This window comes from Lithobates pipiens, unplaced genomic scaffold (assembly GCF_037356315.1).
Source record: "Lithobates pipiens isolate NorthernLeopardFrog02 unplaced genomic scaffold, aLitPip1_a1.2 Scaffold_22, whole genome shotgun sequence".
Taxonomy (NCBI): domain Eukaryota; kingdom Metazoa; phylum Chordata; class Amphibia; order Anura; family Ranidae; genus Lithobates; species Lithobates pipiens.
The window spans coordinates 157,490,632-157,515,525 of NW_027507784.1; the positions used below are offsets into that span (position 1 = coordinate 157,490,632).

The 24,894-nt window shown below is 42.8% G+C and overlaps 1 protein-coding gene across 1 annotated transcript in view; it reads right to left on the reverse strand.

Moving 5' to 3' along the window:
• Window positions 1-24,894, reverse strand: part of FAM237A (family with sequence similarity 237 member A) — a 66,441-nt gene that overhangs the window by 40,529 nt on the left and 1,018 nt on the right. The window lies entirely within an intron of this gene.

The window sequence follows — 24,894 nt, forward strand, 5'->3', positions numbered from 1 at the left end:
TGGAAAATATTAAAACCTGCTATCCAACATTTGTCCGGAAAATCCAACAACAATTGTCCAATGGAGCATACACACGGTCGGATTTTCCACCAACAGCCTGTCATCACACATTTCCCATTAGAAAATCCAATCGTGTGTACGAGGCTTAAGAGTCAACAACCTTTGGTGAGTGGGGACACATAGGAGGGGAGCACAGCACTGTGGATCCAGCACTATGAAAGGTGAATTTTGCACTACTGCACTTTGTTTTCACTTATATGTTATATGGACTTTTTTGTTTGTGGATTTACATTGAATATGTGCACAGGAAAGTTATAGAGTTAAGGTGTTTCAGTGAGCAGTTCTGTGGTTTTCTGAAGTTAGACAATAAAACATCTGTATGGATTTGCTGCCCTATATTTTATGTATTTGTAAATCACTTTTGTTTAATAATCCCAGGGTTTATTAGTTATAGACAGGTACTTCCTGTCCCTGATAGTTAGGTCAGAAACACCTATTGGAGGACTGTGATGTTATATAAAAGGGAGTTTTCAGGAAGCAGACAGATAGAACTGGATCTCATGACAGCTGCTGTTGCTGTTGTATTTCACCCAGTCCAGAAGCAGAGACTATTAGGCAAATATTTTTATGTTCTAATAGTTTAACTGAAGCTGCCCATAGCTTATTCAGTGTGTATCTACTGTAAATCCTTGTGACAGACTTTCTCTTTTTCTGTACTATTTTTATTATCTCACATGCACAGTGCCAGATAGCTACAGTATCTCACACAAGTGAGTACACCCCTCACATTTTTGTAAATATTTTATTATATCTTTTTTATGTGACAACACTGAAGAAATTACACTTTGCTACAAAGTAAAGTAGTGAGTGTACAGCTTGTATAACAGTGTAAATTTTCTGTCCCCTCAAAATAACTCAACATACAGCCATTAATCTCTAAACCGCTGGTAACAAAAGTGAGTACACCCCTAAATGAAAATGTTCAAATTGGGCCCAAGGTGTCAATATTTTGTGTGGCCACCATTATTTTCCAGCACTGCCTTAACCCTCTTGGGCATGGATTTCACCAGAGCTTCACAGATTGCCACTGGAGTCCTCTTCCACTCCTCCATGATGTCATCACTGAGCTGGGGGATGTTAGAGACCTTGTGCTCCTCCACCTTCCGTTTTAAGGATGCACAACAGATGCTCAATAGGGTTTAGGTCTGGAGACATTCTTGGCCAGTCCATCACCTTTACTCTCAGCTTTTTTAGCAAGGCAGTGGTCGTCTTGGAGGTGTGTTTGGGGTCGTTATGTTGGAATACTGCCCTGTGGCCCAGTCTCCGAAGGGAAGGGGTCATGCTCTGTTTCAATATGTCACAGTACATGTTGGCATTCATGGTTCCCTCAATGAACTGTAGCTCCCCAGTGCCAGCAGTACTCATGCAGCCCCAGACCATGACACTCCCACCACCATGCTTGACTGTAGGCAAGACACACTTGTCTTTGTACTACTCATCTGGTTGCCGCCACACAAGCTTGACACCATCTGAACCAAATAAGTTCATCTTGGTCTCATCAGACCATAGGTCATGGTTCCAATAATCCACGTCCTTAGTCTGCTTGTCTTCAGGAAACTGTTTGCGGTCTTTCTTTTGCATCATCTTTAGAAGAGGCTTCCTTCTGGGATGACAGCCATGCAGACCAATTTCATTCAGTATGCGGCGTATGGTCTGAGCACTGACAGACGTATGAGTGCTGCCAGCATAGCTGCAGAGGTTGAAGGGGTGGGGGGTTAGCCTATTTCCCAAAGACAACCTCTGGATATGATGCTGAGCACGTGCACTGAACTTCTTTGGTCAACCATGGTGAGGCCTGTTCTGAGAGAAACCTGTCCTATTAAACCACTGTATGGTCTTGACCACCATGTTGCAACTCAGTTTCAGGGTCTTGACTATTTTCTTATAGCCTAGGCCAGTGATGGCGAACCTTGGCACCCCAGATGTTTTGGAACTACATTTCCCATGATTCTTAACTACACTGCAGAGTGCAGGAGCATCATGGGAAATGTAGTTCCAAAACATCTGGGGTGCCGAGGTTCGCCATCACTGGCCTAGGCCATCTTTATGTAGAGCAACAATTCTTTTTTTCAGATCATCAGAGAGTTCTTTGCCATGAGGTGCCATGTTGAACTTCCAGTGAGCAATATGAGAGAGTGAGAGTGATAACACCAAATTTAACACACCTGCTCCCCATTTACACCTGAGACCTTGTAACACTAATGAGTCACATGACACGGGGAGGGAAAAGGGCTAATTAGGCCCACTTTCACTTAGGGGTGTACTCACTTTTGTTGCCAGCAGTGTAGACATTAATGGCTGTGTGTTGAGTTATTTTGAAGGGACAGCAAATTTACACTGTTATAAAAGCTGTACACTCACTACTTTACATTGTAGCAAAGTGTAATTTATTCAGTGTTGTCACATGAAAAGATATAAATTATTTACAAAAATGTGAGGGGTGTACTCACTTTTGTGAGATACTGTAAGTTTGTGCTACTGTATGTGTGTAGTGGTCATTTTTGAGTATATTAGTAGGTGAACCTGTTATGTTAATAGAGTTTATGCTTAAAGTGAAACAATAATAATGAAATATTCCTTATCATGCCTGGGGGTGTCTATAGTATGCCTGTAAAGTGGGGCATTTTTCCCGCATTTAGAACAGTACCACACGAAAAATGACATTTCTAAAGGAAAAATTGTCATTTAAAAATGATTGCGGCTGTAATGAATTGTCGGGTAGATAAAAATCATTGAAAAAAAGAGCATGGGATATCTTATAGCTTATCGGAATCAGCCCCTACCATGTCACAATTCTTTTTATTAATAATGTCTTCTTCTTCCCCCACTGCTTCCTTCATCCTCCTCTGCTTCTTCCTCTGGCATCTTCCCCAATTTGTCCTCCGGATGAGCTGCCTCAATGGGAGGCTCCCGCTGTGTGATGCTTCTGTTTTTGTGACAGTTCTTATATAACTGTGAGCGGGGCCACCCTGTGATCCTGCTCCCCTCTGATGCATAGGGATTTCCCCATGGCTTCCCCATGGTGTTAGAGGGGGGTGGGGTCACCCGTTTACGTAAGCCCTGCTCCAGAAAAAACATCAGTTTAAAAAAAAAAATTTTCATTGATACATGTCCCCTGGGGCAGGACCCGAGTACCCAAACACTTTTTATGACAATAACCTGCATATAAGCCTTTAAAATTAACACTTTTGATTTTTCATGTTAATGTCCCATAGACTTTAATGGTGTTCCGAATTTTCCCCGAACACCGCATATTGTTTAGTGTTCGCAGAACACCTGTCTATCGCAGAGCGGAGGTAATTTCAATGTAGGCCGTAACAGCGTGCTATACCGCTCGGTGACTCCGTGGCTCTCCTCTTCCTCCATGCTCTCTTCCACTGGGGCGACCACTGGAAGAACGGCTCCCGATCAACCCCACCCGCTGGCGGTGCTCAACCTCCTACTCCCAGGCAGCCCATGCTTGAAAGCCCTCATTTTCCACTCGCAAAATGCGTGTAGGTGAATGGAAAATTTGAGGGATGGGTTATGGTATGGGCAGGCATATGCTATGGACAATGAACACAGGTGCATTTTATTGATGGCAGTTTGAATGCACACAGATACCGCGATGAGATCCTGAGGCCCGTTGTTGTGCCATTCATCCACGACCATCACCTCATGTTGCAGCATAATAATGCACGGCCCCATGTTGCAAAGATCTGTACACATATCCTGGAAGCTGAAAACATCCCAGTTCTTGTATGGACAGCATACTCAGTGGACATGTCACCCATTGAGCATGTATGAGATGCTCTGGATCCGTGTATATGACAGCATGTTCCAGTTCCTGCCAATATCCAGCAACTTCGCAGAGCCATTAAAGAGAAATGGACCAAAATTCCACAGGCCACAATAAACAACCTGATAAACCCTATGCCAGTGATGGCGAACCTTGGCACTCCAGATGTTTTGGAACTACATTTCCCATGATGCTCATGCACTCTGCAGTGTAGATGAGTATCCTGGGAATTTTAGTACCAAAAGATCTGGAGTGCCAACGTTCGCCATCACTGCCCTATGCGAAGGAGATGTGCTGCACTGCCTAAGGCACACCTGTGCAATAATCATGCTGTCTAATCAGTATCTTGATATGCCACACCTGTAAGGTGGATGGATTATCTCAGCAAAGGAGAAGTGCTCACTAACACAGATTTAGACAGATTTGTGAACAATATTTGAGAGAAATAGGCTGTGTACATAGAAAAAGTCATAGATCTTTGAGTTCAGCTCATGATAAATAGAGGCAAACACAAAAGTGTTGTGTTATAATTTTGCTCAGTGTGTGTATGTGTATATATATATGTATGTGTGTATAATATATATATATATATATATATATATATATATATATATATATATTGTAATGTTCGGGGGACCAGGTAGATCGCAGGACACAGGCTTTTCACACAACAAGGGGTTTATTAAACTTAAACAGCTTTACAGCAGCCAAAAACAAAAAGGAAAAGGTTTTTAGTCTCACCGACTTGCAAAGTCCAGAATAGCTGTCTCTATCAAAACAGTGCTTGATCTTGATGGCAGGTAGCTTCCCCTGCCAGGAGCCTTCCAAGCAGGACACTGCTGTCCACTTCTGTTGCTGCAACCCAGCACAAACACCATCCACCATGTCTTCTCCACTCCTCCACACCCATCTACCACTTCCTGTCTTGTTTTTAAACACACTTCCTCTAACAGGTGGGTTAATCAATTTTATTCCCTTAAAGGGACCACAAACCAAATACAGGGGAAACATAGCATCCTTCCAGGACCCAGCCACGGCGTCCTGTACATATCCCCCCCCCCCTGTGCCCCAACGCCAAGGAGGTGGAGGCAACAGTGGAGCTCAAACAATGGACTCGGGAGAGGGCATCTGCATTTTGATGCAGTCTCCCGGGCCTATGCTCCACTACAAACTTAAATTCCTGGAGTGCCAGGAACCACCGGGTAACCCTGGCATTAGTCCCTTTTCCTTGTCTCAGCCATGTTAAAGGGGCATGATCAGAAATCAACCTAAACTTCCTCCCCAAAAGGTAATATCTGAGGGATTCCAGAGCCCACTTAATGGCCAGACACTCTCGTTCAATTATGGCGTAGTTTTTCTCCGCTGGTGTTAACTTCCTGCTGAGGAAGACTATCGGGTGTTCCTCGCCATGAATAACCTGTGATAACACCGCTCCCAATCCTACATCGGAAGCATCAGTCTGGTCAACAAACTCTTTTGAAAATTAGGTGCTACCAGGACAGGGTGTTGGCACAGCGCCGACTTGAGCTCCAAAAAAGCCTTCTCAGCGTCTGCATTCCACTCCACCATGACCGATTTCTGACCCTTAGTCAGATCGGTCAACGGAGCCGCCAACGTGGCAAAGTTGGGTACAAACCTCCTGTAGTATCCCACCATGCCCAGGAATGCACGTACCTGCTTTTTTGTGAGGGGGCGGGGCCAATTCTGTATAGCCTCTATCTTGTTGACCTGAGATTTCACTACCCCTCTACCCACGATATAACCCAGGTATTTCACCTCCTCCATTCCCAAAGCACATTTTTCAGGGTTTATTGTAAACCCCTCCTTCCAAAGAGAGTCCAGCACTGCCTGAACTTTGGGCAAATGTGATTCCCAGTCTTTGCTAAAAATGACTATATCGTCCAAGTACACTGAGGCATACTTCCGGTGGGGTCGTAAAATCCTATCCATTGCTCTCTGGAACGTGGCTGGAGCAGTTTGCAATCCAAAAGGCATCCTTTTGTACTGAAAACTCCCCTCTGGGGTAGAAAAAGCAGTTTTCTCTCTAGCAGCCTTAGTCAACGGTATTTGCCAATACCCCTTGGTAAGGTCTAACGTAGTGATATACCTGGCTGGACCTAGTCTCTCGATAAGCTCATCTACCCGGGGCATGGGGTAGGCATCAAACCGGGAAACTTCATTAAGTTTCCAGAAATCATTGCAGAATCGCAGAGTCCCGTTGGGCTTCGGTACCAACACAATCGGGCTCGACCACTCACTCTGCGATTCCTCAATAATCCCTAGGTCTAACATCTTTTTTACTTCCTCTGAAACGGCCTTCCTTTGAGCCTCTGGGATGCGGTAGGGCCGGACAAAAACTTTGACTCCTGGTTCTGTGATAATATCATGCTCTATGACTAGTGAGCCCTGGCAAGTCTGAAAATTTTTCTTTATTTCTCTGCAAGAACTCCTTTGCCTGCTGACTTTGGGTTTTAGACAGGGTGTTTGCTACTTGGACACTCTCCACCCCAACCCGAGGCTCAAGTTTTGTACTAGCCAGGGAGGTCACTGGTTCCCTGTCTGTCCAGGGCTTTAACAAGTTTACATGGTAGGGTTTCCTCTTGCCTGGCTGGTGGACTCTATAATTTACCTCTCCCACTTTTTCTACAACCTCGAAAGGGCCTTGCCATCTGGCCAAGAATTTACTTTCCACAGTGGGAATCAACACTGCTACTCGATCCCCCACTTGGAAGTTCCTAATTTTGGCTGCCCTATTATAGACCCGTCGTTGAGCCTCCTGGGCTTTTTGTAAATGTTCCTTAACTAGCGGCATCACAGTTCGGATCCTCTCCTGCATTTGAGAGACATATTCAAGAACACTCTTATGCTGAAATGGTTCACTTTCCCATTCTTCTTTAACAAAGTCCAGTAATCCGCGAGGTCTTCGCCCATATACCAATTCAAAGGGCGAAAACCCAGTGGAGGCCTGGGGCACTTCTCGGATAGCAAACAGGAGAGCTGGTAACAGGCAGTCCCATTCTTTCCCATCCCTTTGTACCACTCTCTTGAGCATAGACTTAAGGGTCTTATTAAAACGTTCTACCAATCCATCTGTTTGGGGATGGTAGACCGATGTGCACAGCTGTTTAATCTGGAACAGTTTGCATACATCAGCCATAACCTTTGACATAAACGGGGTGCCCTGGTCTGTGAGTATTTCCTTGGGAAAACCTGTCCGTGTAAACAACTGGAATAGTTCCCGGGCAATATCCTTAGAGGAGGTATTCCGCAGGGTTAGCGCCTCAGGATATCGAGTGGCATAGTCGAGGATTACCAGTATGTAAGAATGACCTCGAGCCGACTTTACTAAGGGACCCACTATATCCATGGCTATCCTCTCGAATGGGACCTCAATTATGGGCAGAGGGACCAACGGGCTAGGGAAATGGGTCGCCGGAGCGGTCAACTGACAGGTGGGACAAGAGGTACAGTATCTCCTTACCTCTGCTTTCAAGCCTGGCCAGTAAAACCGGTCGGCGATCCGTGCCTCCGTCTTTTCAACTCCCAGGTGTCCCCCTAAAACATCATCATGGGCCAGGTCCAGGACCTTGCGTCTATACTGTTGGGGTACCAATAATTGTTCTACCACATTTTCTCTCACTTTAGTAACCCGATAAAGCAATTCATTACATATTGCAAAATGTGGCCACCGCTCATTAGCACCTGGCTCTTGGGGCTCCCCATTTATTACTACAACCTGTTCCCGTGCCCTGGCCAAAGTGGGGTCCTGCATCTGGGCAGTACCAAATGCCCCCTGGGGAACACCCAAATCTGGCAAGGCAGGAGTAGAGGCCACTTCTTCATCCTCTTCCCCCAGCATTACCTGAAGCGGGGAAGGTTCCCCCCCCTCAGTGTTCAGGTAGGTCTGTGAACCCCACATTTTGACATCCTTAACAGTATCAGCATTACTTTCATCACCATTAACCAAATCCTTGACATTTTTATCAACTGGGTCCATATTACGAACATGCGGCATCTCAGGGTTATTACCCTCAACAACAGGAATAGAGGGACTAGTTTCTTCCCAGTCTCTGGACCTTTCAGATAGTTCTCCTTGTCCCCACAGTTTTGCAAATAACGGACAGTCTCGTCCTATGATAACGTCATGTACCAAGTTCTTTACCACCCCCACGTCTTGAGTACAAGTGCCACATGCTGTGGAGATGGACACAGAGATGAGAGGGTACTCTCTAGTGTCCCCATGAATGCACACAACCCGTAAAATTTTTCTTACCGGACCGATCTTCCCAATTACTCTAGGGTGAACCAGGGTTACCATGCTTCCAGAGTCCAGCAAAGCCCGTGTAGGGTGGTGGTTCACTTGGACTTCACACTCAAATTTCCCCTCTCCAAGGTCAAGATGTGTTGTACAGGCTTTATGAGCATAGAAAGACCCCCTTTGAAGAACCCCGCATTCCATGGGCTCTTCCTGCAATGGGCAGTGGGCCTGGGTATGGCCCCAGGCATGACATCACCAACATTGTACATCCACTCCTCTCCAAACAGGAACAAGTCGCTGAGGGGGTAATGGGTGTGACTCTTGGCCTTCCGGGGTGTTGGTTCCAGGGCTCCTGGGGACATCCTTTCGAAGGGCGGCAGTTGGTCGGAAAGGCCGTGGCAGACTGGGCCTTGACGCTTGGTAGGGCCAAGCAGATCCTCCACCACTGTATATCGTTCCACCATCTCGACAAGGAGGTTCACAGTTTTGGGGTCTCCATGGCTGACCCACCGTTGAGGGTAGTCTGGCAGTGACCTTAAGTATCGGTCCAGCATGACCCGCTCCACAATTTGGGGACCAGACAACACTTCGGGCTGCAGCCATTTTTTTACTAGTTGCACCAGGTCATGCATTTGAGACCGCGGTGGGCGATCTGGACGATACTTCCATTGGTGCACTCGTTGGGCCTGGACAGCCGTAGTCACCCCAACCAAACCAGTATTTCTGCCTTTAATTTTTGATAATCTTTAGCGTCTTCTGGTGGTAGGTCGAAATAGGCTTTTTGAGGATCTCCGGTGAGGAAAGGAGCAATTAAGCCGGCCCACTGGTCCTGGGGCCACCCTTCTCTCTCTGCCGTCCTCTCAAATGTAGCCAGAAACGCCTCTACATCATCACTCAGGGACAATTTCTGCAGAAAATGGCCTGCCCTTATGGTCACCTGGTTGCCAGGGGCAACGGCCACTTGTTCACGGCCCTGAGAAAGCTGTTGCACTGCTTCTTTTAAGGCAGCCATCTGAGCCTGCATAACCCCTTGTTGGGTCGCTTGCTGGGCTGCTAACTGGGCCACCAACAGGCGAGTATTTTCTTGCTGCAAAGCCAGCGCCTTGTTGTGGTGTGTTTTTTGTACCTCCAGCTGGGTTGCTAAGCGCTGATTAGCTTCCTCATGGCGAGTCTGCGCTTGCATATTAGCCAAGGACAGCTGTTTAATTAGCTCCTCCATTGTTTCAGCTTTCAACAGTTGTGCAGCTTTAACCCAGGACATAAATTCACCGTACTGTCCCTTTAAATGTCAGTTCAACTCCAATGCAAAAAAAATAGCAAGAAAAACGCCTGTTACTTTGTCCTGCCCGCATTCGAGCACCACTTGTAATGTTCGGGGGACCAGGTAGATCGCAGGACACAGGCTTTTCACACAACAAGGGGTTTATTAAACTTAAACAGCTTTACAGCAGCCAAAAACAAAAAGGAAAAGGTTTTTAGTCTCACCGACTTGCAAAGTCCAGAAAAGCTGTCTCTATCAAAACAGTGCTTGATCTTGATGGCAGGTAGCTTCCCCTGCCAGGAACCTTCCAAGCAGGACACTGCTGTCCACTTCTGTTGCTGCAACCCAGCACACACACCATCTACCATGTCTTCTCCACTCCTCCACACCCATCTACCACTTCCTGTCTTGTTTTTAAACACACTTCCTCTAACAGGTGGGTTAATCAATTTTATTCCCTTAAAGGAACCACAAACCAAATAGAGGGGAAACATAGCGTCCTTCCAGGACCCAGCCACTGCGTCCTGTACAATATATATATATATATAAGAAGGCCAGTATGGTGGCCTGCGACCTGGAAAGTTCACCTGCAGCAATCCAGCAGGCCAAGTGCTACGTAGACACCACTTAGTCCTCTACAAAGATCACTTCAACTCACAGGCGAGCAGGTGACATGGGATCCCCCAGGGCGTGGAATCTAAGAGCCAGCCTGTGTTCCGCTGTGTGCTGACCCCAGGTCACGACCCCTGGGTTCACCCTGCTTGCTAGAGAAGTACCAGAAGACACTGTAGGCAAGGATGGATGGATAAAGCAAAGGAGAGCCAGATAGTGAGCCAAGGTCAGGGCGGGCTGCAGACAACGTAATCAGAACAAGCCGGGTCGGTACACAAGAGATCAGTTAACGAGAGGTCAGGTAAAATAGGATACACAGGAGAGCTTCAGAAACAAATGTTGCTCAAGCAATGGTAGCTTGTTAGAAAGGGATTTAAATAGAGAAGCACATGAGGGGCTGGACAGGAAGTAGCAGGAAGGAAACATATATTAGGCAATGGGTGAAGGGCGGTGACACCCATAGCTGCAGAGTGCACAGAGCTGAACACCCGCCAGTGGAACAACAGATGCTAGCCGACCCACTGCAGTAAAGGTGAGACACAGATCAGCTCAGCAGCTGATCTGTGACACACCTTTACAGAACCGATAATAGCGGGTGTCCAGTTGCCACACTCAACCGTCGACTCTACTGCCTGAACAGCCGGACTCCAGTCACCTTCTTCCTTTCCCGTCAAGCCCTTGAGTACCTGTCAGTTCATGAAACACATGAGGGTACTTCTTCGCAACTTTCACCTGAACCCTAGCCAGTACGTCTGTCACTTCTTCTGCATTGGGGCAGCCTCAGCAGCATCCCATCATGGGGTCCCAGACCATGTTACTAAAAGGCTAGGCAGGTGGGAGTCTGCCTGCTTCGCCTGGTACATCCCCAATCCGCAATTGGAAATGGCTCAGGCATTTACTAAGCTCATTCAATGATCAAACTCAATTAACCCCCCTAGCGGTAATCCCGAGTCTGGCTCGGGTTAGGAATTTACTGATAGAAGCGGTAACCCCGAGCCAGACTCGGGATCGCTTCGCTGGATGCAGGGGAAGACACAGGGAGACTTACTTACCTTGTCCCCTGGATCCAGCAATGTCCTCCACGCTGTATGATCGAGCTGTCCTTCGCTCGATTCACAGTGCCGAATGTCGCCGAGCTCTGTTCCCTGCGACGTTACGGCGCACGGGAGCGGAGAACGGCGGCAAATTCAAAAAAGTAAAAATACACAAAACACACACAGCACTGTAATCTTACTAAAAAATTACACACCCCCTTTGTCCCTAGTGGTCTGTGCAGTGCCCTGCATGCACTTTTATATTATAAATACAGTTTTTTCTGCCTGGAATTAGGAGATTGCCCATAGCAACCAAAAAGTGTCCCTTTTTCAGTGTTTTTGGATTTGATTACATTATTGAATAATTTTTAGTATTCTTTATTGTATTATAAACTTTATCATACCCGGGATGTCTGCTAGACTCTGGTTTGAACAGATTTAAGAGAGCTATTCCTAAGAATTACAGGACTACAAAATAAAACGCCAAATTCCCATGCAAAATAATTGTACCGCTTTCAGCACCTAAAACTTGACTGAATCATACCGCCAGGGAGGCTACTAAAGAACTATTCCCTACCTGAATGTTTTTGCCCCCTTATTTTGGTATACCGTACATTAGACCAAGGCACACTTTCAGGTCCATTTCATGTGGTAAGTTTTATGTTAACTCTGAATGTTATCCATATCCGTATCGGCCATAGGGCTCCAACCATAAATAAGAAGGCCAGTATGGTGGTCTGAATTTATGGGAGGAGCCCGGGGGGAGGTATTTAACCAGCCCCTTCGTCTGTGGTCTTTGTCGGTTTCCTGTGCGCGATAACCACCCTCCCATCCCCTTTTTAGGGCATTTTTCAAAGTATTCATACTCCTCACAGATTACTAATTTAATCTCATTTAATATTTTATTTCATTTCTCATTTCTTATCTAGGGTCTGCCCCCTTATTTTGGTATACCGTACGTTAGACCAAGGCACACTTTCAGGTCCATTTCATGTGGTAAGTTTTATGTTAACTCTGAATGTTATCCGTATCCGTATCGGCCATAGGGCTCCAACCATAATATATATATATATATATATATATATATATATATATATATATATATATATATATATAATATTCTTGTGTGTGTGTCACCTTTACCTGAAAGACGGAAGTATTCTAACCTTGAAGTAACCTTCCAATTGTTTACTAACCTATTGGTAAAATATTATCTTATATTAAACAATATTGCTCAATGCCACTGTCAAAATTATCCCACACATTCTTGAGTTGCGTGATTGATAACATTTCTTAGTGCTCTGTGTATGCTATTATTTCACTCTAGAAGTTGCTTCCTTTCATAAACATACTTAACTAAAATACTTTCAACATCAGATGATATGATATAAAGCCCTACAGTAGTGGGCACCTTGTTTTGTTATACTATCAAATATAACTGAGGCTATGCCCTTGGTTTAGCAACAGTTTAACTTTTGTAAGAAACTAAATTCATTATGTAAATTTTACAACCATGCTGTATATTATGTATATATGTATATTCTTCATAGCTTTGGATATAGTATATTTCCTAACCCGAATTGTTTATATATATTATTTATAATAGTGTACAGTTCTTTGTGCACCATGTTTAATGTATTGCATCAAATTATATGAATAATTATTTCCAAAGGTTTAACAAAACGTGTGAATGCATATTGCTTTTACCCTTTTTTTTAATAGCAAACTTTGTTTCTAGTTGAGCTACATTTCTAAATATATAGCCACCAATGCCCTAAATAAATAGCCATCAGTGGCATATACATATTGCAACAATATTTTTGGTTTAGGGCACCACCACCCAAGGCCCAATTTTCTGCCACTGTTTAACAGGGGCTTGTAATTCCAATTCTTGAAATAATATTGAACAGCAGGGACGCTCCTGCACCCAACAAGAGGAACTGTGAGGGGTTATCGTGTTCTGCCACCACCAACACCTAAGGCCATATTTTTCAGAAAAGTATATAGTGCAGTCCGTATAGTATATATACTGCATTTCAGAGTATATATTGCAGTCCGTATAGTATATATACTGCATTTCAGAGTATATAGTGCAGTCTGTATAGTATATATACTGCAGTCAGAGTATATAGTTGAGTCAGTGTACTATATATAATACAGTGCAGGGTATATAATGCAGTGTACAATATATAATATAGTGTACTGAAGTGGTTAAGGGGAGCCCTATGACAGAATTAAGAAAAAAAACAGCATGGGTCCCCCCATCCATACCAGACCCTTTGGGGGCCTAACGGGAAACCATAACACTTACCATAACTCTAAACTTGTTCTTCAAGTGGAAAACCCTAACCGTAACCCCTAACCCTTATGGGGAAACCCTAACCCTATATGAACATAGCGAGAAATTACAAGTTTTAAAAAAAAAGTTGTGTTTTTTTTTCCATCATTTGCTATCATTTTTACGTTTTGTAATGTTAAAAAATAGGGCACCTGTAAAAACGCTTCTAAACAAAATCGTAGCAAAACGCCGCTACAGTTTTGCGTCTAAAACGTTGGAAACTTCAGCGTCTGAACTCATTTTTTTGCCTTCAAAGAAAAGCACACAACACAACTGCCTAAAAATTCCATTAAACGAACCTGTGTACATGTACACATAAGATAACATTGGATGAGTTTAAGGGCAGCTGAAAAAATCAGCCAACTGCCTCTGAACGTCGTTTACCAGCAGCGGTGTACAGGAAGCCTTAGAGAGAGTCACCCTCACTTTATGTCTAAGGAAAGAATGGGAAGCAAAATTTCCTGTATTGGGCTACAGAAAGCAAAAAAAAAAAAAAAAACTGACAGGGGCCCTGGAAGTTCATACTCAAAAAATAAGCCAAACAATTGAATAGGTATGCACTTATCATAGCATCCTTGCTCAGCCAACCATTAATGTCTACAATTTATGAATTTAGAAACTGTGATCAGACTTTGATCACCGGAGGACTGACATCTCGCACAGAACTTTGGGACCTGCCGCTTCTTGCCTATGAATGTAGTTGTAAGCAACTACTTAGAAAAAAAGCTTATCTATAGAGTTTGTACTACCTCATCTCTTATTTCCACCTTAAAGTGCCTTGTAAGTTCTTATTTGGTTCTCTACCCTTTATCTACATGGGGTCATTTTAAATTGTGGTTATTTTATTAATGTATTTACCTATCACTTTTTATGCCTAGCTCTGCTGCTTTTCTGTTTCCATCTCAAATGTCATGGCAATTGTTGATCTTCAATTTCTCCTTTCTTCTATCTTTTATAGCTTGTCCTTCAGATAGCTTTTTTTCAGAACTCTTCCCATTCATATTAACCTTGCTGTATTTCTTTTCTAAAGCTTCAGGCAGTTCATTTGTTTTACGAATCTCTGATCAGTTAACTAGACTGGTTAACTAGACTGAACAGATCACTCAGTATTGTCTTAAAGGGTGATTTGTTTGACTGGGAATTCCTCCTGTTACTCTAAATCAAATCAATATTTGACGTGATTACCCTTCAAATGTTACACTTGCACCATCAGGGGTTTTATAGGATTAGAGTCAGGTGATTACCAAACATACTAAGCAGGTGCTAATGATTAAAACTAGACGAGGAACAGCCAAACTCTGCTGCTAAGGTGAGGTTGTGGAAGATAGTTTTATGTCACAGGTCATACACCATGGCAAGACAGTACAGTTACAAGACACAAGGTAGCTATACTGCATCAGCAAGGTCTCTCCCAGGCAAAGATTTCAAAGCAGATTAGGGTTTTAAGATGTGCTCTTTTGCAGAAGCACAAATAAATGGGTAATGCTGTGGAGCACAAACATTGTAGTCAGCCAAGGAAATGCAGCAGCAAATGAAAGATTCATCATGCTTACTTTTCTTCAACATCAAAAGATGTCCAGCAGTGCCATCAACACAGAACTGGTGGGACCCAGGTACACCCATCTACTGTCTGGAGAAGTTTGCTTAGAAGTGGTCTTCATGAAAGAATTGTGGTCAAAAAGCTCTGATGTGCAAACAAGGCTAAGTGACTAAATATGCATGAAAACAGGAACGGGTACGCAGAAAAATGCTAGCAAGTCAGGACTGACTGGACTGATGTCAAAATTTGATATATTTGGCTGTTGCATGAGGCAGTTTGTTCACCAAAGGGCTGGAGAATGGTACAATAGGATCCTTGCAAGTTTGGGGCTGCATTTCTGCAAATGGAGTTGGATATTTGGTCAGGAACAATGTTGTCCTCAATGCGAAGGAATACAGGCAGATACTTATCCATCATGCCATACCATCAGGGAAGCATGTCATTGTCCCCAAATTTATTCTGCAGCAGGACAACGACCCAAAATATATAGCTAATGTCATTAGGAACTATCTTCAGCATTAAAATATGCTCCTATCCTAGGTAAGTCCTGGATGTGATTATTTGGCCCCCACGGAGCCCTGATCTAAACGTAAAGTGTGTCTGGGATTACATTAAGAGACAGGAGAATTTGAGGCAGCCTACATCCACAGACAATCTGTGGTTAGTTTTCCAAGATGTTTGCAACAACCTACCTGTTGCTCGAAAAACTGTGTGCAAGTGTACCTAGAAGAATTGATGCTGTTTTGAATGCAAAGGGTGGTCACACCAAATATACTGATTTGGATTTCTCTTCTGTTCATTTACCTTCCATTTTCTTAATTGATAACCACTTCTATATCTGAAAGCATTCTTAATTTACAGCATTTTTTCACACCTGCCTAAAACGTTTGTACAGTAGCATATTTATTGTATATACAGAAAGCAGCACTCAGTGATTGGTCGAATACAAAACAGAGGAGTGTATATACATAAAACCTTTTGCACATCCCCTTTAAATATATATGAACCGACAAAAGTACAATAAACAACCAACATATACCATAACTCAATATATGATGTCTCAATAAATATATACTAGTGAACAAATCAGTAAATACAAATAAATGTATATAAAATAATGTCCCACAATCACAAAAAAATATGTTAATATAAATTAAAAATCTCAACGATAGAAACAAAGTTAATTCACAGGTGAAGAAGTGCTGATGGAAATCACACATGGTCACTTATATGCTCCAACACCAAACCCAGCCTCTTATCAGACCTCTAACATAAAGTTCATAGCTAGCCATAGTAACCATAGCCATAGTAACTGTCAGAAGAACCCCCTCAGGCAGTCATAACAACTCCTCAAAACGTCATATGGACAATGGAGAGAGGAAAAGGACAGGCTCATGGGGTTGATTTACTAAAGGCAAAAAGACTGTGCATGTTGCAAGTGCGGTTGCTCCAAAGTTTAGTAAATGAGGTAAACTTCACTTTGCAAAGAATACCCAATCACGTGCAAGGAAAATTAAAAAAACAGCACTTTTGCTTGCACGTGATTGAATGATGGAAGTCAGCAGAGCTTCTATTCATTTAATAAGCACTGGAGAAACTGTACTTGCAAAGTGCAAAGTTTATTTGCCTTTAGTAAATCAACCCCATAGTGCAATACTGTCACAAAGTTTTATTATAAAAGGCATATTTGTTTGCGATTGTGGGACATTATTTACTATGAGTGCATTTTTATTCACTGATTTGTTCCCCAGTATAAATTTAAATAACATTTAGACATTACATATTGAGTTATGGTACATTTTGGTTGTTTGTTGCATTTTTGTTGGTTCATACATAATTAAAGGGAAAGCACAACAGGTTTTATGCATATACAACCTTTTGTTCCAACTTCTGCTTTCTGGTGGCTACACTGCTCTGCAGTTGTTTGGCCTTCGGTCTATTTATTCTAAAATAGTATACCTTTCAGTCACCTGTATTTATCCCTTAAGTTCTTTTAACTCTTGTATATCTTTTGTCCCCCACACCAATTCCTCTGGTACCCTAAACTACCAGATACTGGTAGTTTGTCTTTAAAGTGTGCTTCCATAGATTAAAGATCTTCCCAAGGTTGGCAACCATTCTCACTGACCTGTGGCCAGGTCTGCTCCTTATATCTGTGCCTTATTTCTTTTTTTTGGCCTGATCTTGTTATACTGACACAGGGCTCATAAAATGTACCGTAAAGCAACTTGTGGGTCACTATCTGCTGAAAAACTATAAATCGCAACAGCAGCTTTCTTCTGGGCCTCATTCATTTTTCTATTTTCACATCTATTTGTATCTTTCCTTATCCAATAAGGAGATTCCATCTTTGTTGTTCCATCTGTTATTTTTTGCTGTAAGTTTGAATTTGATTAGTTACTGTGAGGCATTACAGACAGTTTTTATCATACAAACTTTAATATTTAAGGCAAAAGCTTTTAAGGGTTGGAAGATAATACGGCCAGTCCCCATTTGCTGTCTTCCTTTCTTGTGTAAAGGAAATGCTTCATGGAAACCAGAAAACAAAACAAAAGGCACACCGGCCTAGTGCAATATCCTCAAAATATGTAGTTTATTGTTAAAAAGGTGGTAAGTCATATACTCACAAACTGACAGATGCATCAAAGCTTACCATAATAAAACAGCAACTTTCAGTCCATGATACATCACATCTACAATAGGAATCCAACTAATACACTAGGCTGGCACACCCTTTGTTTTGTTTTATGGTTTCAGTGTATCCAGACTTCCCCAGTCTTAAGAGGGCAGCAAGATAAGGCATGCCCATAAAAGCCAGGATGGGAATATAGACAACTGTTACCTCTGGAGCCCACTCTCAAGCGTAGGGCAACTGTGTATTTACTGTTGAAAGGGAATGCTTTATACAGAAATGACGGAAATGAAATGTTTCTGGTAACTGTTGATTAGTCCTGCTTGGAGGAATTACAGGGAAAAGTAGCTTTGGAATGGTCCCGGGGGGGCTCACTGGCTCAGTCAGCAGTTTTTTTTTTCAGTGTGGCTGTCAGAAATAGGTTGCTGGAGCTGCTTTGGTCACCATTCTGAGAGGAAACATCCTGCCTGCTGGAGATGCTGGATTGGCTTTACAATAAAAGAGCACATGCTAACCACTCTTATTGGGGGGGGTGTCACACTTTGTCCAGTAAGAAGAGCATAACAGTGAAGGGTGTCACCTGGCTTTCTTGGAGTCTCTTGTTTCCATTACGTCTGTGGCATTACTGGAATTGATGTTTTTTATTTTTCATGTTTGATCAATTTTAATATTTCACTTTTTTTATTTTTTATTTACTTTATGGATTACTAAAGTTCAAGTGCATGTGTTATTTGAGCGATAGAGCATTGCACTATTACTTTAACAGACTTTTTCTAGTGCTTTCATGTAAGCTGTGAAGAAAACACTTACCAAACAATCAGTATTATTTCCTTAATCAGGTCCAGATAGCATGTAAGGGTTTCTGTTGGTTGCTGTCTATTGATCTACAAAAAGCTTTTGACTTGATTGTTTCATTGCAATATTTATTGCAAATCTTGAACATTCGGGTTTTAGTCCTCACTTTTTGGGGATTTTATGTGCCTTCTAGTCAACCCCACAGGCACAAGTAATGATGCAAGGTATTTTTTTCCAACCAATTGCCATTCCGTGGGGCACTAGACAAGGAAGCCTGCTTTCACCCTTGATTTTTGTGATAGCAAACCATACCCTGGCAATTGAAATTTAAGATGATCCAGACAGCCCTGGGGTGTATTGTGGACCACAGGTCCATAGGTGTGGCCTTTTTGTGGATAGCCTCCTCCTTTTTGCAACTTCCCGGCTGGTATCTGCACCTAAAATTTTGTGTTTGCTTTGGGAATTTGGAACAATATCAGGAACTCAAATGAATGTGTCTAAGTCTATGACCCTTAATGTGACGGTACCTAACACAATGCTTGAGCGCCTCAAAGAACAGTTTCCATTTATTTGTAAAGAAACTCACATTCCATATGCTGGAATTCATCTTACCTCCACTATAGAACTACTTTATAGCCTTATTACCCATCTTTTTATAAAAAGCTTGAGGCTGACTTGCAACAATGGTCCTTGTATGATCTTTCCTGTCTAGGCAGTATGAACATTATTAAAATAACCTTACTCCTTCAACTCCTTAATTTTTTTTATCACTCACTACCAGTAAGCCTTATCTGCTCTGACCTAGTAAAATTTCACTCTAAAATTCTCACTGGGGTTGGAAAGAATATTGCTTATCCAAAAAGATTTTGTTCACTCTTAGATCACAGGAAGGGTTTGGACTGCCTAATATTCTGCTGTATTACTAATCAGTGCAAAGTGCACATTTTGGTGGTCTACTCATGGACTTCTAAACCTGATTAGATACAGATGGAAAGAAAAGCGACCCCTTACCACCTGTTAGATTATTTATTATGGTTCCCAACCAAACAACCACCTATTCTCGCACCCACCCTTACACATTCCTCCGCCCTGTAGCACAAGCTACAATATAACCAGAACTTTATATCATCCTTTTGCCCTTTTAGCACATATTTATATTAACCCGCTATTTCCATGGCACCTGGATGTCGGTGGTTGGACATAGGGTTGTACAGAATTGGGAATTTTTTCATTCCCAGATGTCCTTTTACCATGCAGTGCTGTACGGATACTTTAGAAATGCCTCCCACTAAATGCTTTTTTTTTTTTTAATCACCCTCTCTCTACACTCCATCACACCAGAAGCATCTGAACAGATGCTGCTTACGCCTTATGAAAAGTGGTGTACACAGGACTAGGGTCAGAAGGGTGGTATTTCCATAATTCATGGGTTGCCACTTGGCTCCTCCCCTGAATGGGATAATGATCTTTTAAATGGCATAGATCTCAAACTGTGGCACAGCTGTTTTCTACACTTTTTTACAAGTATTACAAACATTTCTCTGATAGAGGCTAATGTGAAAGTGCTCATGAGATGGTACTTAATTCTCCGTTGTCTTGTTAAAATGTACCCACCTGCCTCAATATTGTGCTTTTGGAGGCTGTAATCTTTTAGGGACTATGTATCATGTGTGGTTGGAATGTCCCAGGGACCAGGCTTTTGGAATGGTATCTTCACTTTGCCGGGTAGGATCACTAGCGTACCCGTTCCACAAATGCTCCTAATTGCTCTTCTTAATGAGTTAATCAACAAGATCTCTAAGAGCTCTCAATGTTTAATATCTTTTATCCTACTGGGCGCTGAAATGACCATAGCAAAAGCCTGGAACAATCCTCGTTGTTCGCATGGCAAGGAGGAAGATATCATAGATTATGGCCCATGAAAAAAATCATTGGCATAATGATAAGGTTAAACAGTTTGAGGGGATATAGGATACCTGGGCTCAATATATGAAAATACAGACTGATGCCTAACAGGCTTTTCTGAATTTCAGAGGTGAATGTCAATCCAAATCTTCCTTACCTTTTCTTCTCTCTTCCTTTTTCCTCACTTTACAGGATTCCTTCTTCTGGGAATCCCTTTCCACTTCCTCCTTTGGTTGTCATAAAGCATTAAAGTACTTAATACTTCTATTGATTTCCATGTTAGCTAACCTGTGTTGGGTTTTCCCAGGGCAGTTGTTACTCTTGCAGTTAACTCTATTGATTTGGAAACATTGCTTTTGTTCCAATACTTGTAATGTTTTGGATTACCATGTGATGTTTGTAATCGTATATTCTTATCTGCAGAAAAGTATTCAGCTCATAAAATGCTTGTAAAACACCCTGAAAAAAATGCCCGAAAAATGCCCAACAAGCAAAATCCCATTCATTTTAATGGCATCTGTTCACATCTGAGCGTTTTGTCACCTGAAGCAAAACGCCTGAAAAAAAAAAAAGCTTAAAAAAAACATGATCTTTTTTGGGGCAGATTACTGGCGTTTTTCTGCTTTTACATTGGTGACCTGTACAAATTTGCAGGAAAATTGCGGTAAAAAATGCATGACTTTGAAATGCGCAGGTGTGAATGCAGCCTTAATTTTAAAAAAAGATCAAAATAAAGTGTATCTAAATACAAGATATGGTGATTACATTACTTTTCCTTTCTAATGCTTCATACACACGACCGGACTTTCCGGCAGAAAAGGTCAGACGGTCTTCCTGACGGACTTTCGACAGAGTTACGATGGACTTCCGAATGACCGGACTTGCCCACACACTAAAGTCCGTTTGAAAGTCTGTTTGTTTTAAATGTGATGATGTACGATGGGACTAGAAAAGGAAGTTCAATAGCCAGTAGCCAATAGCTGCCCTTGCATCGTATTTGGTCCATCAGACCAGCATACAGACAAATGGGTTTCCCGATAGGAATTGAGTCCGTCGGACAGATTTGAAACATGTTCTATTTCTAGGTACGTCTGAATTTTTTTAAGAAAAACAATCAGACTATCCCACACACGATCAGACTATCGGACTATCCGACGTAATGATTCCGTCTGACCTATTCTGCCGGAAAGTCCGGTCATGTGTACGCGGCATAAGGCTCGTGTGCACGAGAGCCAGCACAGGGATTTGTGTGTGTGTGAACACACAAATCCCTGTGCTGTCAGAGAATAGGAGATAGATCGTGTGTTTCTAAAAAGTAGGAACAGCTATCTGTCATCTCTCCTAGTTAGTCCCATCCCATACATTTAGAACACACTGAGGGAACACACAGTTAACCCCTTGATCACCCCCTAGTGTTAACCCCTTCCCTGCCAGTGACATTTATACAGTGATCAGTGCATTTCTATAGCACTGATCGCTCTATAAATTTCAATGGCCCCAAAAACGTGTCAAAAGTCTCCGATCTGTCCGTCGCAATACCACAAAAAATTGCAGATCACTACCATTACTAGTAAAAAAAAAAAAAATTATAATAATAAAAACACCATAAAAATGCCAAAAATCGTTCCCATAGTTTGTAGATACTATAACTTTTGCGCAAACCAATCAATATATGCTTATTGCGATTTTTTTTTTACCAAATATATGTAGAACACATATTGGCCTAAACTGATGAAGAATTCGTATATTTTTTTTGGGGGGGGGGGGGGGGGATAATTATTATAGCAAAAAGTAAAAATTATTGTTTTTTTTTTTTCAAAATTGCCACTCTTTTTTCTTGTTTATAGCGCAAAAAATAAAAACCGCAGAGGTGATGAAATACCACCAAAAGAAAGCTCTATCTGTGGGGGAAAAAAGGACGTAAATTTTGTTTGGGTACAGCTTGCATGACTGCAATGCAGCGCCAAATTGTAAAAAGTGTTCTGGTCAGGAAGGGGGTAGTATTTCCCGGGGCTGAAGTGGTTAAAAAAAATAAAAAATTCTAGTAACATTACAATTTCTGTCTTTAATAGTTTAATCACTAGAGATCCGCGCTATGGCCGAATGACGGCTACAGCGCGGACCTGCTTTGCCGGGACTCTCTATGAGACTCGCCTGATCACGGATCGGAGCAAGGGGTTGATTCCGACTCCTTACCACGTGATTAGCTGTCAGCCAATGACAGCTGATCATGTGGCACAACAGAGCTGGTAATCGATCACCGGCGGCCGTGAGAGGGACTTCAGTACCGATCACGGCCAGCTCATCAGTGCCCACCTGCCCCCTGCCAGTGCCACCTAAATATTAAAAAAGTGCCACCCAATCAGTGCCACCCATCAGTGCCCATAGTGCCACCCATCAGTTCCCACAGTGCCACCTATCAGTGCCCACAATCTTCCTCAACAACAGTGCTGCACCTCAGTGCCACATATCCGTGCCCATCAGTGTCATCTACCAGTGCCCATCAGTGCCCATCAGTGCTGCCCATCAGTGCCACCTATCAGAGCCACCTATCAGTGCCCATCAGTCCCATCAATCAGTGGTACCTATCAGAGCCCCTTAGTGCCACCCATCAGTGCCACCTATCAGTGCCATCTTATCTGTACCCATCTTTGCCCATCGGTGCTGCCTTATCTGTGCCACCTTATCTGTGCCTATTAGTGCTCCTTAACTGTGCCTATCAGTGCCCACCAGTGCAGCCTATCAGTGCTCACCAGTGCCGCCTATCAGTATCCACCAGTGCCGCCTCATCAGCGCATTTCAATGAAGGAGAAAAATGACCTGTTTGCAAAATGTTATAACAAACTATTAAACATGATTTTTTTATATTTTTTTATTTTGCATGTTTTTTTGTTTGTTTAGCAAAAAATAAAACTCCCAACTGTAATTAAATACCACCAAAGGAAAGCTCTATTTGTGGGAAAAAAATGATAAAAATTTCATTTGGGTACAGTGTTATATGGCCGCACAATTGTCATTCAAAGTGCATTAGCGCTGAAAGATGAAAATTGGTCTGGGCAGGAGGGGGGTTTAAGTGCCCAGTAAGTGGTTAAGTAACTGACCCAGAACACGCATACAGCCAGTGAAGTCTGTGTGAAGTCAGCACCTGTTGCAGGTCACTTGCAAGGGTTAACATGAAAGACAGGGAACTAGCATTTTCAGAATGAGAAATATGTAGTGGCAGTCTTCATATCTCTTCTATGACAGATTTCCTTGTAAGCATATATACAGTGGTGTGAAAAAGTGTTTGCCCCCTTCCTCATTTCCTGTTCCTTTGCATGTTTGTCACACTTAAGTGTTTCGGAACATCAAACCAATTTAAACAATAGTCAAGGACAACACAAGTAAACACAAAATGCAATTTGTAAATGAAGGTGTTTATTATTAAAGGTGAAAAAAAATCCAAACCATCATGGCCCTGTGTGAAAAAGTGATTACCCCCTAAACCTAATAACTGGTTGGGCCACCCTTAGCAGCAACAACTGCAACCAAGCGTTTGCGATAACGTGCAATGAGGCTTTTACAGCGTCCTGGAGGAATTTTGGCCCACTCATCTTTGCAGAATTGTCCTAATTCAGTTACATTAGAGGGTTTTCGAGCATGAACGGCCTTTTTAAGGTCATACCACAACATCTCAATAGGATTCAGGTCAGGACTTTGGCTAGGCCACTCCAAAGTCTTCATTTTGTTTTTCTTCAGCCATTCGGTGGTGGACTTGCTGGTGTGTTTAGGATCATTGTCCTGCTGCAGAACCCAAGTTCGTTTCAGCTTGAGTACACGAACAGATGGTCGGACATTCTCCTTCAGGATCTCTTGGTAGACAGCAGAATTCATAGTTCCTTTTATCACGGCAAGTCTTCCAGGTCCTGAAGCAGCGAAACAGCCCCAGACCATCACACTACCACCACCATATTTTACTGTTGGTATAATGTTCTTTTTATGAAATGCAGTGTTCCTTCTACTCCAGATATACTTGGACACACACCTTCCAAAGAGTTCCACTTTTGTCTCATCGGTCCACAGAATGTTGTCCCAAAAGTCTTGGGGATCATCAAGATGTGTTGTGGAGAAATTGAGACGAGCTTTGATGTTCTTTTTGCTCAGCAGTGGTTTTCTCCTTGGAACTCTGCCATGCAGGCCATTTTTGCCCAGTCTTTTCCTGATGGTGGAGGCATGAACGCTGACCTTAACTGAGGCAAGTGAGGCCTGCAGTTCCTTGGACGTTGTTGTGGGGTCTTTTGTGACCTCTTGGATGAGTCGTCGCTGCGCTCTTGGGGTAATTTTGGGCGGCCGGCCACTCCTGGGAAGGTTCACCACTGTTCCATGTCTTCGCCATTTGTGGATAATGGCTCTCACTGTGGTTCGCTGGATTCCCAAAGCTTTGGAAATGGCTTTATAACCCTTTCCAGACTGATAGATCTCAATTACTTTCTTTCTCAATTGTTCCTGAATTTCTTTGGGTCTCGGCATGATGTGTAGCTTTTAAGGATCTTCTGGTGGACCTTACTGTGTCAAGCAGCTCCTATTTAAGTGATGCCTTGATTGTGAACAGGTGTGGCAATAATCAGGCCTGGGTGTGGCTAGAGAAATTGAACTCAGGTGTGGATAACCACAGTTATAGTATGTTTTAACAAGGGGGGCA